General features: G+C 33.9%; 1 protein-coding gene and 1 pseudogene across 7 annotated transcripts in view; both read left to right on the top strand.

Annotated features, from left to right (window-relative positions):
• Positions 1-17,774, top strand: part of ZNF804B (zinc finger protein 804B) — an 873,532-nt gene that overhangs the window by 477,903 nt on the left and 377,855 nt on the right. For 2 of the 7 annotated variants that reach the window (XM_074367516.1, XM_074367513.1), the window contains exon 5: positions 12,564-12,633. The exons of the other annotated variants lie outside the window; for them this stretch is intronic. The gene's annotated coding sequence lies outside the window, so the exon portion shown is untranslated. The remainder of the gene's footprint in view (positions 1-12,563; positions 12,634-17,774) is intronic. 7 annotated transcript variants of the gene reach the window in all.
• LOC141578231 (small ribosomal subunit protein uS2B-like) lies at positions 6,059-7,450 on the top strand (annotated as a pseudogene).

Raw genomic sequence — 17,774 nt, 5'->3', positions numbered from 1 at the left:
AAATTAACCAGAGCACAAAGTGATTCGTAATAGGGATGAAAAGTTATGTTTTTAAAAGGCTTGTCAAATTGAATGGTGCCTAACAGGTTTTCTCTGAAGTAATGCTTTGGATATAGAACATCAAAGTCATTGATGTGTTATCTTATATGTAACTTTAATTTCCTTCTAGAAATTCTAGCAGCAGTTGCGAGCTTTGATTTGTCTAAAAAATAATGTGTATCAGTTGGTTTATTGTAGAATTGTAGGAAAATAAGTTAAAAAAACAATGCAAAGGCTCTGTCCAGCTTGCTAACTGCTCTCAGGCAGGTAAAGTTATAGACATAGAACGTACTGCACTTTTCTACTATTTTAATAAAAATTTCTCTCTATGACAAAAATGTTCAAGTTAGAAATTTTGAGGGGGGAGGGTGTAGCTCAAGCGGTAGAGCGCATGCTTAGCATGAACGAGGTCCTGGGTTCAATCCCCAGTACCTCGTCCAAGAATAAATAAGTAAATAAATAAACCTAATTACCTCCACTCCCCCCCAAAAAAAAGAAATTTTGAAAAGTATAGAAATACTCACCCATGTACACACAAATACAAATCACTTAAAATTCAGTCTCTTAAAGATAATAGTTTTTTTATTCTATCCTTTTGTTCAGTTTGAAGACTATATGTTTTCAACATACTGGGATCCTATATGCATGCCTTTTTATGACTTTCTTCCAAACTCAGTATGTTAACATTTCCTTACATCTTAAAAAAAATTATTTTGGAATGATTTTAGATTTACATGAAAGTTGTAAAAATAGCAAAATGTAAAAATTTTCTGTGTACCCTATACCCAGCTTCCCCCAGTGACAATATTTTATGTAACCGGTGTACAATGATCAAAGGCAGGAACTGACATATTTGTACAATACTGTTTACTAATGACCTCATTCAGATTTTGCCAGTTTTTATATGCACTCACTTTGTATGTATGTGTATGTGAAATCTTTAGTGTAGCTTCTATTTGCATTTCTTTTATGGTGAATGAAGTAAAAATCTTTTCATAAGTTTAAACATTATTTTTCAATCTTTTTATGTGAACTGTCTGTTCATGTCTTTTGCCCATTTTTCTAATTTTTCAGATAATTATCCTCAAATTTTTAGAGTATTTAAATAACAGGGATGTTAGCTCTTTATTTAGGATATATATACATATATAACAAGTATTTTACCCAATTTTTCATTTATGTTTTGACTTCTCTGATCTTTTATAACAACTTTATTGAAATACCATAAATTCACCCATCTAGAGTACATAATTCAGTGTTTTGTTTCGTTTTGTTTTGTTTTGTTTTTAACTATATTCATGGAGTTGTGTAACCATTACTACAATTAATTCTAGGATATTTTTATCATGCCTCCTTCCCCTGAAAAAAACATAGCCATTTGCAGTCACTTTCAGTTTCCTCCCCAAATCTCCCAGCCTTAGCTAACCACTAATGTACTTTCTGTCATTAGACTTCCTTATTCTTCACATTTTCCCTTAATTCTTCAATTAATCTTATACAATATGATATTTTTAAGTGGCTGCATTGTATTCCATGGTAGTAATGCTTCAGTGTTTACTTAAGCAGTCAGCAATTTAATAGTCATTAAATATTTAGGTCATATCTAAATATTCATATTAGAAATGATACATTTAGTTAATACCCTAGTGGATTTCTGTTCATGTTCTAAAGATAAAGTTTAAGCAATCAAATTCTCTGGTTAAAATGTAGGCACATTTTTTAATGCTTTTGTCACATTTTGCCCCCAAATTTTGAAAGATATTTCCAGTTTAAACTCTCTTCAGTAGTGGATGTTAATTCTTGAACTTTTACTGAAAACTAGAATTAGAGATGAAAAAAATAGTATCTTACTGGAAAAGTGCCTCTAAAGTGTTTGATTAACCAGGATTCTAAACTTTTCTTCCTCACATTTACTGGATATTTGGATTTTTCTTATGATAGATTGCCTATTCTTGCTCTTTGCATCTTTAAAATTGAAATGATTGTTTCTTACTGATTTTAAGTGTTCTTTACATGTTAAAAATATATTAACAGATTTTCTGTTGTGTATTTGCCGATTTTTCTCTCCACTGATTGCCTCTCTTTTAATTTTGTTTTCGCTTTTTATGTTGTATAGATCTTAAAATATTTATAACCATCTTTATCAGTCTTTATACACCTGAAGAAATGTTTCTTTCTAATTCTTTTATTTCTTTCCTTTTACCGAATAATTTATGTGGAACTTACTGACTTACAAGAAATATTAGATGGAATTGTTTCTCCAATTAATTAACTAATTCTGCTGTATGTGTTTTGTAGAAGGCAGTGGTGATGCATTTGAGCCTGAATATGCACTATTCTTACTCAGAAAATACATCAGAGAAAATAGTTCACTGTCCTCCCATCCCATAAATACTAGAATTTATCTTATGCATTTGCTATTGTTTAGAGATATTTAAATCAGTACATCACTAAACATTTACTGATTTAGCATCTCACATTAATTTTTTTTTTTTTTTTTTTTTTTTTGCTCCCAGCCTGTAATTAGACCACAAATAGTCTTGGTACCCACCCCCACACAAAAAAAAAAAAAATCAAAAGAGGGATTAGTACTAAAAACGGTGGTGATTGTCATTTTCTAAATCAGCCATCTTAAGTGTTACTGACTTTAGCCATTGCTGTTTGAAATTTTTCTGTAAGGCTGAACCTAGTGCAACTCCCCAGCTAGACTGTCAGTTTTAAAATAATCTTAGTATTATTAGTACAGTGAGTATTTTGTGTTAAACTCAATTTTTATTTGATGCTTTTTTTAAATTATTATCTTTAGCCCGATGTACATTTAGATTCAGGTCATAGAAATTGGCAAATTAAAAATTCCTGACCTTTTTCAGTGTTCCTTTCTGCTTTCTTCTGCTCACCTATCTTCCTCTTTTTAAGAAAATATTTTATTGGTGATGTGAAATGAATCATCTTCAGAGATCTCAAGGAAAGATTATTTAACTCTGTAATGAGAGTTATCCACCTTTTTTAACTTTAGAAGATATGACAATGCAATCTTACTTTTCTAGTTTACGATCCCTGGGATTTCAAGGAAATTACTTAACCTTTCTGAGCCTATTTTCCTAATCAATAAAATAGATTGAAAACAGCTTATCTTTTTAGGTGACAGTAAGGATTAACTGAGGTACTTCAGTTAAATTATAAGAAAAATTAGGTGATTACATGTGCCTGATCTATTGCTAGGGGATTAAGAGATTAAAATGAAGAAAGTAGAAACTCAGTAAGTCAGCCCTTAAGACATTTTAGGACAACTAAAGGGTATGGAAATACAGAGTCTGAGGGTTTGAAAAAGACTGCTTCTAGAAGGCCAATGTACTTCGATTTCATTATTTCTGTTAATGATATAATGAAAAAAATCTGTTCTGAATGCTTGCTTCCTCATTAATTTAAGGAGAGCTTTAATTCGGTTGATATTATGTAAGAAGGCTAAGCTTCTGAAATAGTCTGTGCTATTTGTAAAATAAAAACCTAAAAGAAAAAAAGAAGTTTTAGATAATTGATGATGTATTTGTGAGTTTATTCCACTTGGATGAGGAAACTGAGAACCAGAGATGTGAGGTGACTTACTCAGGGTTTAGTGATAAGAACAGGGCTAGGTCCGGGTTCCTAGCTGTTTTAAGTACTATAACACATTTCCACACTTATGCCAAAATTGCTGATTTTTTTAAATCAGAAACATTATTAAAAAATGAGTTAAGACTTTTTCAGGTAAATAATACATGGTTTAAATAATTACAGAGAGAGAGCTCTTCTCCAGTTATGGGGCTATTTTTCAGGATTCATTTACTTTTTAGTACATACCAGTGAACTCTAGTCTGGGAGGCTATAATCAGAAATAATTTGAACTCTACTTACTTTTAGAGTAAGTGGCAGTTCTGTGTCAAAAAAAAATCTTGATAAGAAAAATTATGCACAAAAATTCTGTTTATAAATATTTTTAATCAAATACAATTATAATAACACAAAAACGACATAGGAATATAGCCAATAGCATGGTTTATTTTAAAGGTTTATACTACCAAAACATTATACAGATTCATCCCTATCAAAGTTCTAATGGCATTTTTCACAGAAAAGAACAAACAATCCCAAAATTTATATGGAAACTTGAATGATTTCGAATAATCAAAGCAAGACTGGGAAAGAAGAATAAAGCTGGAGACATCACATTCCCTAATTTCAAGCTATATTACAAAGCTATAGTAACAAAAACAATATATTGGCATAAAAACAGACTCATAGATCAATGGAACAAAAATAGAGAGCTCAGAAATAAACCCACGCATATATGGGTAATTACAACAAAGTAGCCAGGAGTATGCAATGGGGAAATGATAGTCTTTTCAATAAATGTTGTTGGGAAGACTGGACAGCAACATGCAAAAGAATGAAACTGGACCAGTATCTTACACCGTACACAAAAATTAACTCAAAGTGCATTGAAAACTTGAAGTTGAGACCTGAAACCATAAAACTAGAAAAAAAACAGACTGTAAGCTCCCTGACATCTGTCTAGGTTTTTGTTTTTTTTTTTTTTTTTTGGATTTGACACCAAAAGCAAAGGCAACAAAAGCAAAAATATACAAATGGGATTACATCAAACTAAAATGCTTCTGCACAGCAAAGGAAATCATCAACAAAATTAAAAAGCAACCTACTGGATGAGAGAAAATACTTGAAAATCACATATCTGATAAGAGGCTATTATCCAAAATATGTAAAGGACTCATACAACTGAAAGAAAAAAACCCCAAACAATTCAATTAAAAAAATGGGCAGAAGACCTGAATATAATTTTTCCCAAAGAAGACATACAGATGGCCAACACATACATAAAAAGATACTCTACATCATTAATCATCAAGGAAATGCAAATTAAAACCACAGTGAGATATCACCTCACACCTGTTAAAATGATTATTACCAAACAGACTAAAAATAACAAATGTTTGAAAGAATATGAAGAAAAGGGAACCCTCATGTATCGGTGGGATTGGAAATTGATGTAGTTACTATGGAAAAAAGTCTGGAAGTTTCTCAGCAAATTAAAAATAGAACTATCATATGATCCAGCAATTCCTTCTCTGGGTATTTGAATAATATGAAAACACTAATTTGGAAAGATATATGCACCACAATGTTCATTACAGAATTATTTACAATAACCAAAATATGAAAACAGAGTGTCTATCATCAGTGGGATGAATGGATAAGGAAACTGGAGATGTGTATGTGTATGTGTGTGTGTGTGTGTGTGTGTGTGTATATAAAATTATATATAATGTTCCTCATTAATGGAATATTTTATATATATATAATATATATATATAATATATAATATTCCATTATATATATATATATAATATTTTTCGGCCAAAAAAATGAAATCTTGCCATTTGCAACAACATAGATGGACCTCTTGAGAGCATTATATTACGTGAAATAAGCCAGACAGAGAAAGGTAAATATCATATAATCTTTGTTATATGTAGAATCTAACGAAAAAGGACAAAAACAAGCTTATAGATATAGAGAACAGATTGGTGGTTGTCAGAGCCATGGGGTGAGCAATGGGAGAAATGAGTGAACTGTTTTTGTTTCTTCAGTTTCAATAAGTTGAATTAAAAATTTTAAATTGTGCCTCAGTGAAGTAGACTTAACAAAAGAAAAGTTGAAATTTTATGTTATGTGGATGTCAGATGCTCTGTTTACCAGACAATTTATTTTCCCTTGTTCAGTCTCCTAGATCCTCATACTTTGATTACTAGAAATGTATCTCTTGGGAATAAATACAAATACAAAATTCTTAATAAAAATGTATGATGAAACACTTACTTGTAATATGTCCTAGAACAATATATGATGAAATTTTGATATCCATGGAAGGCACCATGGCAGTATTCTGTATACAACACTACCAGATAGGGGTCCATATGGCTCTGTTCTGGGTTCCTGCTGTAACTTACGGGAAACTTCCACAATGTTCATAGCCCTTGGTGGTCTGCAAATGAAGGAGAAGAATGTCCTCAAATTCCTTGCAGCAGGAACCCACTGAGCTGGCACCCACCTTGACTTCCAGATGGAACAGTACATCTGTGAAAGGAAAAATGATGGTATCTTACACCATAAATCTGAAGAGAACCTGGGAGAAGCTTCTGTTGGCAGCCTGAGCCATTGTTGCCATTGAAAACCTGGCGGATGCCAGTGTCATATCCTTCAGGGATACTGACCAGAGAGCTGTGCTATTGTTTGCTGCTGCCACTGGAGCCACTCCTATTGCTGGCTGCTTTACTCCTAAAACCTTCACAGACCAGATCCAGGCAGCCTTCTGGGAGCTGCTACTTAAAGTGGTTGCTGATCCCAGGGCTGATCTCACACAGGCATCTTATGTTAACCTGCCCAATACTACTCTGTGCAACGGACTGTCCTCTGCTCTATGTGGACATTGCCATCCTACCCAGCAACAAGGGAGCTCACATAGTTTGGTGTGGTGGATGCTGTCTCAGGAAGTTCTGCGCGTGCGTGGCCCTATCCTGTAAACATCATGGGAGATCATTTTTAGTTCTTCAGAGATCGTGAAGAGACTGAAAAGGAGGCACCGGCCACGTCTGAAACAGCTGTGAGCAAGGAGGAAGTTTTCAGGGTGAATGGACTGCTCCAGCTCCTGAATTAACTGCTATTTAACCTGAAGTTGCAGAGGCTTCTGAAGGCACGGGTATCCTGGTGCCTGTTCAGCTGAAGACAGGAGTGCTCAGCCCATCCCTGAGGACTGGTCTGCAGCTCCCACTGCTCAGGCCGCTGAATGGGTAGCCAAAATCCCTGGTGTTCTGAAGCTGTTTTTCCACAGGCTTTTAAACAGAAAATGTAAATGGTTGACAGAAAATACTTCTTAAAAAAAAAATGTCATGCACATGTAGGAAAACATCCCTGGACATTGTGTACTGTCACTTCTAAACAGAACTACAGTACTCATTTGTCTTAGTCAGTTGATTTTTGTATTACTTGAAAATTGGAGGTGCTAACAGAGGCAGCTCCATCATCTCAGATGCACCTCCTCCTGCCAAGATTTTTATTTTTAATCCTAATCACATAAAAAAGGAAACTAGAGTTTCTTAGAGATTTTATTCTATTCTGAGACAGTATTCTAAATGGATATAAAACTTCCTATTTTTGCCCTAAACTCAGAAAGTTTAAAAAAATGTATCAGGACTATTGTAAAATAAAGAATTCAACTGAAGGACATTGTCATCAGCTAAGAGAAGAAAATGTGAGCTTGATACTGTGAATAATTAAAATAATTCAAGTCTACTGAAGGCCACGAGTTCAAAAAGAAACTCAAAGAAAATGTGAGAATAAAATGTGCAATGGAGTAGTTGTAATGCCAAAAAAGGGTAACTTTGAGAGTAGATGGTTTTCTCTTGATTTTAATAAGTAGAATAGAATGCATGAGTACATGTATTCTACATATTCATACAGTTTCTTTCAACATTTAAGAATAAGTATACATAAAGTAAATATATATGTATAGTTATTATTGATAAGCAAGATGGCAACATATGCCTAAAAGAGGAAGGGAATATAAATATACTGAGTTTACTTTTTCCTGTATATACAGATTATGTGTGTGTCTGTGGGTATATGTGTCTCTGTGTAATCAGAATCTGTAAGAAAGAAGAGGACTAATTTTGAGTGATCCAAATATTCTCAGTAACAGTAGGAATTCTGCCAAGAACTCTACAGCATAGCGCCCTGTAGCAGATGCCTATTTACTAAATAATTCCTGCACATGATAACTAGGTAGAAATATTGTCCATTGGTTGATCAGCTCTGATGATCATACACATGAACTAATTCACATCCTGTTTCAGAATGATTGTTTAGCCAGGTGTTCTAAAGGGAAGAATTACTGAGTCAGATTCAAACCCTCATTTTCTAGCAGATAAAATTGCTGGATGAGCATTCTAATGGCTTTTAAGTACAGATAAAGCCAGCAAAAGTTTATAATCACAATAAAAGGCATGTGTAGGTAACTATACAAGGATGATGACTTGGGAGGTACTGACCATTTAAAAAGTAAATAATAATCTTTTCTGGAAATGATGGGAAAGGTTTGGACTTGTTCCATGATGCAACAAATCATACCATCTGAGTTATGTTAAGAATCACTTGGTCCTTAAGCCAGAACCAGCAGTGACATTTAATCTGAGGTGGAATTCTTTCTGTTTTAAAGTGGGTAAATTTATTGTTAATCTAGGAATTTTACAAAATAAATATCTAGTTAAAATACTAACCCTCAAGTATCTAGTTAGAATACTAAACACCAAGAAATATGAGTAGGAATGATCATTAAAATAATATAGTAAAAACACAAATGAATGAATAAATATATAAACAAACAAACAAAAATAAATAAATTGCCTTGAACATAATGTATGTTCATGGGACCAATGTAGCTTTGGTTTTCTATAGTGGTGTCTGACTAAGTATTCTCCTAATTAGGTCCTTTTAATATTTTTATGGAAACATGGCTGTTTGTCAATATGTCAAGGTGGGTTTTTTCCTCATACAAAGCACTGGGTTTTCAAAGATATTAAATTGAGCTGATAAGTTAATGGGTTTTATGTAAGTTGTATAGTCTTAATTTGGTACTTATAAATAGCACTAGGCCTTCTACCCATAATATTCCAAGAGTTAAGACAGCAGAGGAGTTTAGAAAGAACTTTTTTTTTTTTACAGTCAGTTAATTTGCCATATAAAATTGCTGTATATGATAAATGTGTACAGATTTTCTATCCAAATATTCACTTGTAAACTTCTTGTTGAGACTGTTAGGTTTTTATCCCTTTTGTATGGAATGACATTGCAAAAACAAAAAGAAAACCTTTAAAAAGTAAATATATTACGGACAGCACCCTAACAAACTCTTGAGGGACTCTAATGATTTCCAGGATTGTTTCTTCATGTCATTCACTCTTCTTTCCTGTGAACACTTTGTCACTTGGATTCTCAGTCTCCCCAACTCAGAGACTCTGTCAGGCTGTCTCATTCCTTCTCTTTGTGTCATGACCCGTAAGCCCTCCAGAAGGAGGAATCAGGGCACTTGTCAGGCCAGCTTCATTTGGTTGCTGAGTTCCAGGGATCAGCGCTTTTTTGGCTGACATCCAAACTTTTGATTCATTTATTTTGTCTGAGTTTTGTTTGTTTGTTTGTTTGTTTCTTTGGTTGTTGCAAGGAAGAGGGTAAATTCTTCCCCTGTTAGTCTACCTTGTCTAGACGCAAGAGAGCACATGTCTATTATTTTGTGTGATGAAATGAGAAGCACACAAAAGATGTTTTGCTGCATCCTGAACTATGATGATTGTCTTAAGAAAAAGCACTTGTCCATTTGAGTTATGAGCAGAACAACCTCCTGCTTTTCATGGAACGTAATTTCCACTTGAAACATTAACTGACAGACAAACTGGTTTTGTCTTGTTTTTTTAAATATGTGAGTATTTGGCACACGTTTCCTTGAAAATCAAAGAAGAGATCTTGTCACTTCAAAGGAAATCAACTGATAGTATTTGTTGACAATGGTAAAATTCAAGCTTTCAAAAGAAAATTAGGATTTGGGGAAACTTGTGCTAGCCACTGTGAGCTTGAGAGTGCCCCAAATCTTATAAACTTTTCTAATAAAGATGGTGGTGATATTAACAAATTTATTTTATTTAATCAAATATCTTAATATTTGAAAGAACTCCATAACTCAGTGAACCAGTAATTTTAACAAGACCAATGTAGAAAATCATTCAAGAGTAAAAGAGTAGTCAAAGTGCAAAATAGACCATTCAGTGTAGTGGAGTGTAGCAGCATTCACTGACTTGGTTTCAGACTGCACATTGCAGTGAAGTTTTAATAGATGACCAATTGTCAAATTTTGGTGTACATATCAAGAGGAATAGCCAAAGTTTTCTGAAATCTGTTAAAATGCTTCTCGTATTTCCAGCTACATATCTGAGTGAGTCTGGGTTTTCTTTAAATACTTCAACCAAAAGAACATATTGCAACACATTAATTCATAAGCAAATATGAAAATCTACCTGACTTCTATTGTGGCCAGACATTAAAGAGATGTGCAGAACTGTACTGTAAATTAGTGTCACTCCTCTCATTATTTCTAGGGAGAAAATATAGTTATTTCCTACTAAAATATATTATTTACTTTAACATATGATGTGTTTATTATTTTAAAATGAATTAATGTTTTTAGTTTTTTCAACTTTTATTTCTTACATGGCAAATACTGACAAATATAACTAACTTAGACAACACTCTCGAGATTCTCAATAAAGGGATTCTGAGACCAGGAAGTTTGAAAACTGCTTCTCTAATCACTGTGGTATTTTAGATATAACTAACATTTTCAAATAATGAAAATGTGTCTGGTGTTATCATAGTTCTGCCAATATACTCATGTAATTCTCACAATAAGACAATAAGATGAATATTATTATAGCTTCCTTTTTATAGATGTGGAATATGAGGCACAATTTCCTTAGCATGATACAGCTATTAAATTGAAGAAGTTAGACAGGCTATGTGACTCCATAGTCTGTCCTCTGAAACATTGTTCTCTATTTCTGTGCTATGTTTTGTCTAAATCTTACTGTGGTTTCAACATTGAAAAGATCTTTTTCTTAGAAACATTTTAAATCTCGTATTTATAGTGTTTTGTTAAGCTTATCATCAATTTTAAAATGTGGAGATAATTAAATTTTTCAAATTCGCAACTTTTATTTTTGTGTGAGTAGGGAGTAAACATTGAGGAACATTGATTGTGTAATGTCTAAATAATGTTAATCTTGTATTGGAGTTTTAAGACCAATATGCTAACTATTAAACAAAGTAGAGGGACTAGTGAGTACTCCTCACCACATTACAAAAGCTGAAGTGCTGAGGATGAGCACCATCTGAACACCAGACATAATTGTAAAAATGATGGCAAATCACAGAAGAGCCTGTAGCTATACTTGAATTCAGCATCAAGCAACCCTGTGATTTGGACATCCTTGTTATTTGAGGGTGATGATAGTACTTGACTCTGACAGGAGAATTTACTGAGGACTCACAGATACTTTCTCTAGCACTTCCAGGCAAGCATCATTCTCTTCATTTTCTAACTTTCTGAATCAGTCGAGATTTATAAGACTTGCATATCTCTTGATTTAGACTCACTTATAAAACTAAGTGAAACAGAAAATCAAATTAAGAATATTCCTGATAAAATGCCAAATGAATGCCTTATGCTTAAGAGATTCATGAGGAAGTACTAAGAAGTGAAATACCATGATGTCTACTAGGTTTTGAATGGTAGAGCAAATCAAACCAAACCAAACCACCAACCCACTGTGTGTGTGTGTGTGTGTGTGTGTGTGTGTGTGTGTGTGAAGGGAAATAAAGCATGTAAGGCCAAAGTACCGTTGATGAATCTGGATGGAGAGTGTCTAAATGCTTATTGTGCTATCATTTCAATATACTTTTCTGTATATATGAAATTTTTCACAAGAAAGTTTGAGGATGGGAGAAAGAACTCTATGTGAAAGTTAGGAGTGAAAACAAAAGCAAACATAGCTTTTGAATTTTACTTGTTTATATTGTGTTCAAGGCCAGACTGAGATACACAGGACCTCTTTGTCAAAGTGTTGTTAATACTACTTTTATATTTATTTGGGAGGGCATTAAAAAATAGTTTTCTATAAACAAAAAGTGTATGCTTATTTTTAAGACCTTGAAGTAGGGATTTGTTACCTAACTAATAAATACATAGGTGTTAATATACTTAATATCTTTTATTTCATGATTTTCAGCCACTCCTGACTTAGAGGCTCAGTACTTATATAAGTAGTAAGAGCTGGGGCTTAAATTTCTTTGCTTCTGACATTGTGGGTCCTTGGATAAGCCATTTAAATTCTATGTGCCTTTTTCCAAATCTATGGAACTGAGATAATAATAAAAGCTAGCTTGTAAGAAATTTGTGAGATTTCCTTGAATTAACACACGTAAACATCTTAGAATGCTGCTGGCAGCATGGTAAGCCTTCAATACATATCAACTGTTTTTGTTATAATAACCAAAGAGTGTTAGGCAATCACTAATCTAACTTACTCAAGTAGAGCTAAAAGTCCTGTAACTAGAACCATACCTTGCACTCCTTGAGTTCAGTATTTCAGTTAAACGTAACTAGACCTTGCACCATTTCAGATCAAATGTTCAGTTAACTGTATCTTTCATCTTCGATGCCTGATGGTTGGGTAGTGTTAGTTTTGGGTTTGCAACTCTCAACTTTTGTGTTAGCCTTAAAAAAAAAAAAAAAAGTGAGTAGATTAATTTAGGCATGGCTTATCTTCCTTTTTTTTTTTTTTTTTTTTTTTTGGCAGACTGGGCCCAGTTTATGTTTGCCTGTTATTTAAGATGCTTGCATTCCTAAGCATCAAATTTCTGATCAGTTTTAGGACTGAGGTCCCATGTATATGGTGCCCTGAGAAGCTGCTGAGCTGTCTCACACCTTAACATCAGGTACTGTACTAAGTGCTTTATTTACATTTTTTTATTTAATCTGTACAGAAAAGCTAAGAAGTTGGTTATGTCATCCTAATTCACTTAGGAGGAAAACTTGGTCTGAGAGTTCATTAATATGCTCAAGGTCACACACTAGTAAGTGGCAGATCATATTTGAAACCAGGCTGACCATCTCATTCCCTGAAAGCTATTGGCATTTCGGCCCTTCTTATTCTCAAGGAAAAACATTGAAATAATTAGATCCATCAATAAGGCTATTCACAACACTAGATCCAGAGCAGCTGAACCATCTTGGTGTGATTCTGTAACAGTTGAGATAAGAGTATGGGAAGAAACACAGTCTTTGGAGTACTATAAGGTACTCCCAAAGGGGATTGAACTTTCCCACTGGCCACTTTAGCAGCTTAACCTGAGGGCAGGTTCTTCAACCCTTGTGTACTTGATTTCTTCATCTGAAAGTAAAAATAGACATAATAATCTCTACCTTATAGGCTAGAGGAGGATTGAATTAAATAATCTATACATAGCACATGACATATAATAAACATTCAGCATATGTCATCTTGCTCCTTATATTGGGATTATTTTTACTTGGGCTACAAGTGTTCATTTTCCATTAGAAGAGAGTTCTTAAATTAAGAAGACATTTGTCCTCAAGATTTCTGTAAGTGCTGGGCCTGTATTGGCCCCTTCATGATGAATACCAAATCATCTTAGATAATCCTATGTAGACATATAATATGAATTGGTATCCCCATAGGAGATACACTTAGAGAAAAATAGTTTTCTACAGGCTAGTGCTAAGTTCTGGCACAGAAGCAGCATCCCTGCAGCCTTCCATGTACCACAGGGGTGTATTTCAGCCCCATTCATGGCAAAGCTATGCTGTGGCCCCACCCTGCAATCAACTGCTCATCTAAAGTGTTTCCTTCCTAAAGATCATTGTCATTAAGGTAATTTGCTTGATTGGCCACTTTTTCTTTCCGATTGTCGGGTTCTCTGCTAATAAATATTCCCCTTCTGGATAAATATATTCTAAATGGAACTTTTCATGGAAGGATAATAATACTCAGTTTTGTTTATACAAGTATTTATAAAATGAAAATGCCTTGTGTTGTATTTATTTTCAGAATGGAACCAAATAATCTTAGTTTTTAAAATGTTAATCTTTAAAATAAATTTTTTTTTTAAATTTTCAGAAACCTACTTGTCCTCTCAAAACTATATAGATACTTGTTAGTGATAATGGTAGCCAAGAAATTTTAAGCACTCTGTATGTGCCATGCATAGTTAATCTTTATGAATAATTCTCCTTAAAAATGGGAATATTAGTAATCATGTGTTAAAATTGATCACTCTGTAAATAGAATTCCTAAAATATGATGTAAAGTATGTTGAAATCTTTCTTAGTGAGTCAGAAAACAGCTCAGGTTAGACATGGATTTATAAAAAAACAACTTGACTGACTGAAATAAAATGGCTTGAGATTAAAATGCTTTCATAAATCCCAATAGTGGAGGATTATGCATCGAACTACATATACTGAATAGTCATTGACTGCTAGGGAATAGAATATTTAAGAGTGGATGATTATCCTGTCCTAGTTAAGAAAGTTCATAGAAGTAAAACTAGAAATTCATAATACATTGTCTATTACATATTTTCTTTAACTCCATACTTAGGTATGAAGTGATCATTAACAGTCTTTGTGTAATAAAGAATTTGACCTTGCCCAGAGAAAGGTGTGGCCTTTGCCCTAGGCTTTGAGTGCTCATCTATTTAATACCTGATAGGTGCATCTTTGCTTAGGGAGGGGGCTGGCTACACTGGATCTTGGGGTGGAGTCATTCACACCCAATAGCTGTAGGGTTGGGGCTGGCTCCACCATAAAGCCCAACAGGATGACCTAGCGTGGAGGCTTTGGGTCAGTTGACCTAGAGTCTGGGTTCGAACCATGTGAGCAATCAGTCAGTGATGCCTGCTTATTAAAGCCTCAAGGAAAACTACGGGCACAGAAGCTTGGTTGAGTGTCCTTGTTTGGTGATACCCTGTGCACATTATTACCTGTCACTTCCAAAAGTGGACATCATGTTTGGAATCCTTGAGACTCTTGTCTATGTGTCTCTTCCTTTGACTAATTTTAATTTTTCCTTATGATAAACAGTAGCCATAAATATAACTTTTCGGGGAGTTCTATGAGTCCTTCTAGAAAATTATTGAATCTGAGGGTGGTTTTAGGAATCCCTGTGAGCTTGCAGTTGGTGTCAGAAGTTGGGGCAGCACTGGAGACTATGCTCTCACATGTCATAGTTTGACTATTTCTAGGCATTCTTAATAAATGTTATAAGCATTGTTAAATCCTGAACTGCCTTCTGAATTTTCTGACTGAATTATATTTTGTGCAGTTTTCCTATTATTTTGGGCATGTTCTATTTCTTAGGAAGAGATAAACACTCAAGTAATAGGATATTTATTGCTTACCAAGTATACATATCTGGCTGATGTATATGATTACTTGATTACTCCAGATATTTCATTGATAGAGATATGTCCTAGTTTCAGCCATGCTCTGCATCCTGACAAGACTATACAATATATAAGCAATGCCCTTTTTCACTAAGTGATACAATACAAATATTTGGTAGAACAGTCACATCTTATTCCAAATCCATCTCAGTTTTTATACTTTTTACCAGGGGCAAATCAAACTCAAGTTTGGAACTGTTTTCCCAGTTTGATTTTCTCTAAGATTGTCTTAATGACCTGAGACTAGCAAGACTAATTATTTTGTTGTGTCCTCATCAATTGTACAAATGAATTGAACCAGCCAAGTAAGTTGGTTCCATTTGATTAGTTCGTACTCATTTCTGCTTCAGCTATTGTCAGCTGTTGGGAAATGAGATTACAGAAACTGGTTCGCCCATGAAGTGGAACACTGCCAACTCTGTTAGGGGAACTTAAATTCTATCACAGTTCTATCTCAAACCCATTACTAATAAAACCTTGCACTGTGGGCTTCAGCCTGCAATGGGCACTTATGAACAGGTCAGAAAACGAAGAGTAGAAGTTGAAACACGAAGCCTTTGATTATGGCTGCATAGATGGTAGCACTATATGAATGACTGAAACATTACGCTGTACACCAGAAATTGACACACTGTAACTGACTATACGTCAATAAAAAAAATTAAGGAAGGTTGCCACCTGATCTCACTGCATATAATCTATATAAAATTAAGTAGTCTGTCTTTAAAATCAAATGTTTCTGGAGTCAGACTTTTTAGCAGCATGCCATTTTACTTAGAAAGTATAATCCAAAGATTCCATGGGCCTTGTTGTTTCCAATGAACATGTGTAAGAAATAATTGAACCAAATATCCAATCTCTAACTCACGCTTATTGAGGAAATTCATCTAGTACTATTTCAAATGTAATACAGTTTTTGCAAATTAGTTCTGAATCCTCTTCAGTATTTTATAATTTTTATTTTACATGCTCACTAACAAAGATGATTTGAATGATTCTGCAATACAGAAGAAAAAAACTTTTGAAATGTGTCCATACTCATAATTTCTATAATCTTTAACTTATAAGGAGAATGTAGGATTTTACTTTTTAAGAAATAACTAATCTGGCATATGACATAAAGTTTGCTGTGATTCTTCTGTAGGCAAACTATTTAAACAAAAGATGGGGAAATGTTCTGAAGCAGAAGACTCTTTTGGACAATAATAAGGAAACTTCAGTACCAACAATGTGGGAGGGTTCCCTTTTCTCCACACCCTCTCCAGCATTTATCATTTGTTGATTTTATAATAACGGCCATTCTGACTGGCATTTTTCTGATAGTTAGTGATATTGAGCATTTTTTCATGTGCCTAATGGCTATTTGTATGTCTTCATTTGAGAATTGCTTCTGCCCATTTTTGGATTGGACTGTTTATTTGTTATTAAATTATATTGTATCAACTCTAAATGAGACATTTTCTACTGTTAAAATATCAAATGTAACAAAATTAACAAAGTTCCTTAGAATACTTTAATATTCATTACACTTTAAAATTTCACCAATTAACCAAAAATATTCTTAAAGTTAGTTTGTTTAAATTAAAGATCCAATTAAGGTAAGGCATTATTTTCAGCTGGTATGTTTCTTTGATCTCTTTAGTCCCAGTAGCCATCCTTCTCTACTCTCTGCCCATCTTTTTTTTTTTTTTTTTTTTTTTTGATACGGACTTATTGAAGAATGGGTTGCACCTGCTTGTCTAATTATTTCCTCTGCCTCATCATGTCATCTAACTTGTCTCTCTACTCCTTTTATTACTTACTGATAAACAAGAAGTCAGATTTTACAGTTTGGTTATAGTCAGATAATAGGATCTTGGGAAGATCCCTTGTAAGTGGTGCTGTAGACCTGTTACATTCTATCTGGAGGTACACAAAGTCTGAATTTTCCCAGGATTCATTTTGCTAAGAGTGATCTGTGGATTCAGCAGGTAGCATCTTGAATCCTCCATGGTAGATTGTACTTTTCTCTTCCCCACCTGAATCTTGCTGTGTAATATACAGTCGGAGGCTGTGTTTTAAATTTTGAGTTTCATGGTAATTGCTTCAAGTCACACTCATATTCATTTTATTTCACATTTTCTATTTCTTGACATATAATTATGATATTTATAATAGGAGACATGGGGAGTTAATCCTTGATTGTTTTTAGCCATATTCTGATTTGAATAGACTTTGAAAAATATGAAACTGTTCATAATGTTTGTGGGTTGCAAGCTAGAAATTCCCTCAGTAAAGCAAAGCCATCAAATCCTTTTCTGTAGGTTTATTTTTGAAGGGACCTAGTTTGCTCCTTTTCTATAATTCCACAAGGCAAGCAGAGCAGAGTTTGCTTCTGGAAAACTTACAACGGGAGATACTGATGCTTTTGTGAGACAAGTGGCAGTTCACTGGGAAATCATCTAGCAAGTGATTCTTTCTTCAGGCAGATCAGATCACCTCTATCATCATCTGCTTTTTGTTGGGCTTCTAATTCCGTTTAAAATTCTTATTAAAAGTTTGATGGTATAAATGAGACAGATTAAAGCACACACATAACTGCATATATTACACAAAGTGTGCCACCTTTTGTC

Source organism: Camelus bactrianus, chromosome 7, assembly GCF_048773025.1.
Source record: "Camelus bactrianus isolate YW-2024 breed Bactrian camel chromosome 7, ASM4877302v1, whole genome shotgun sequence".
Taxonomy (NCBI): domain Eukaryota; kingdom Metazoa; phylum Chordata; class Mammalia; order Artiodactyla; family Camelidae; genus Camelus; species Camelus bactrianus.
Note: the sequence above shows the minus strand (reverse complement) of the source record. Positions and strands in the feature narration are given on the sequence as shown.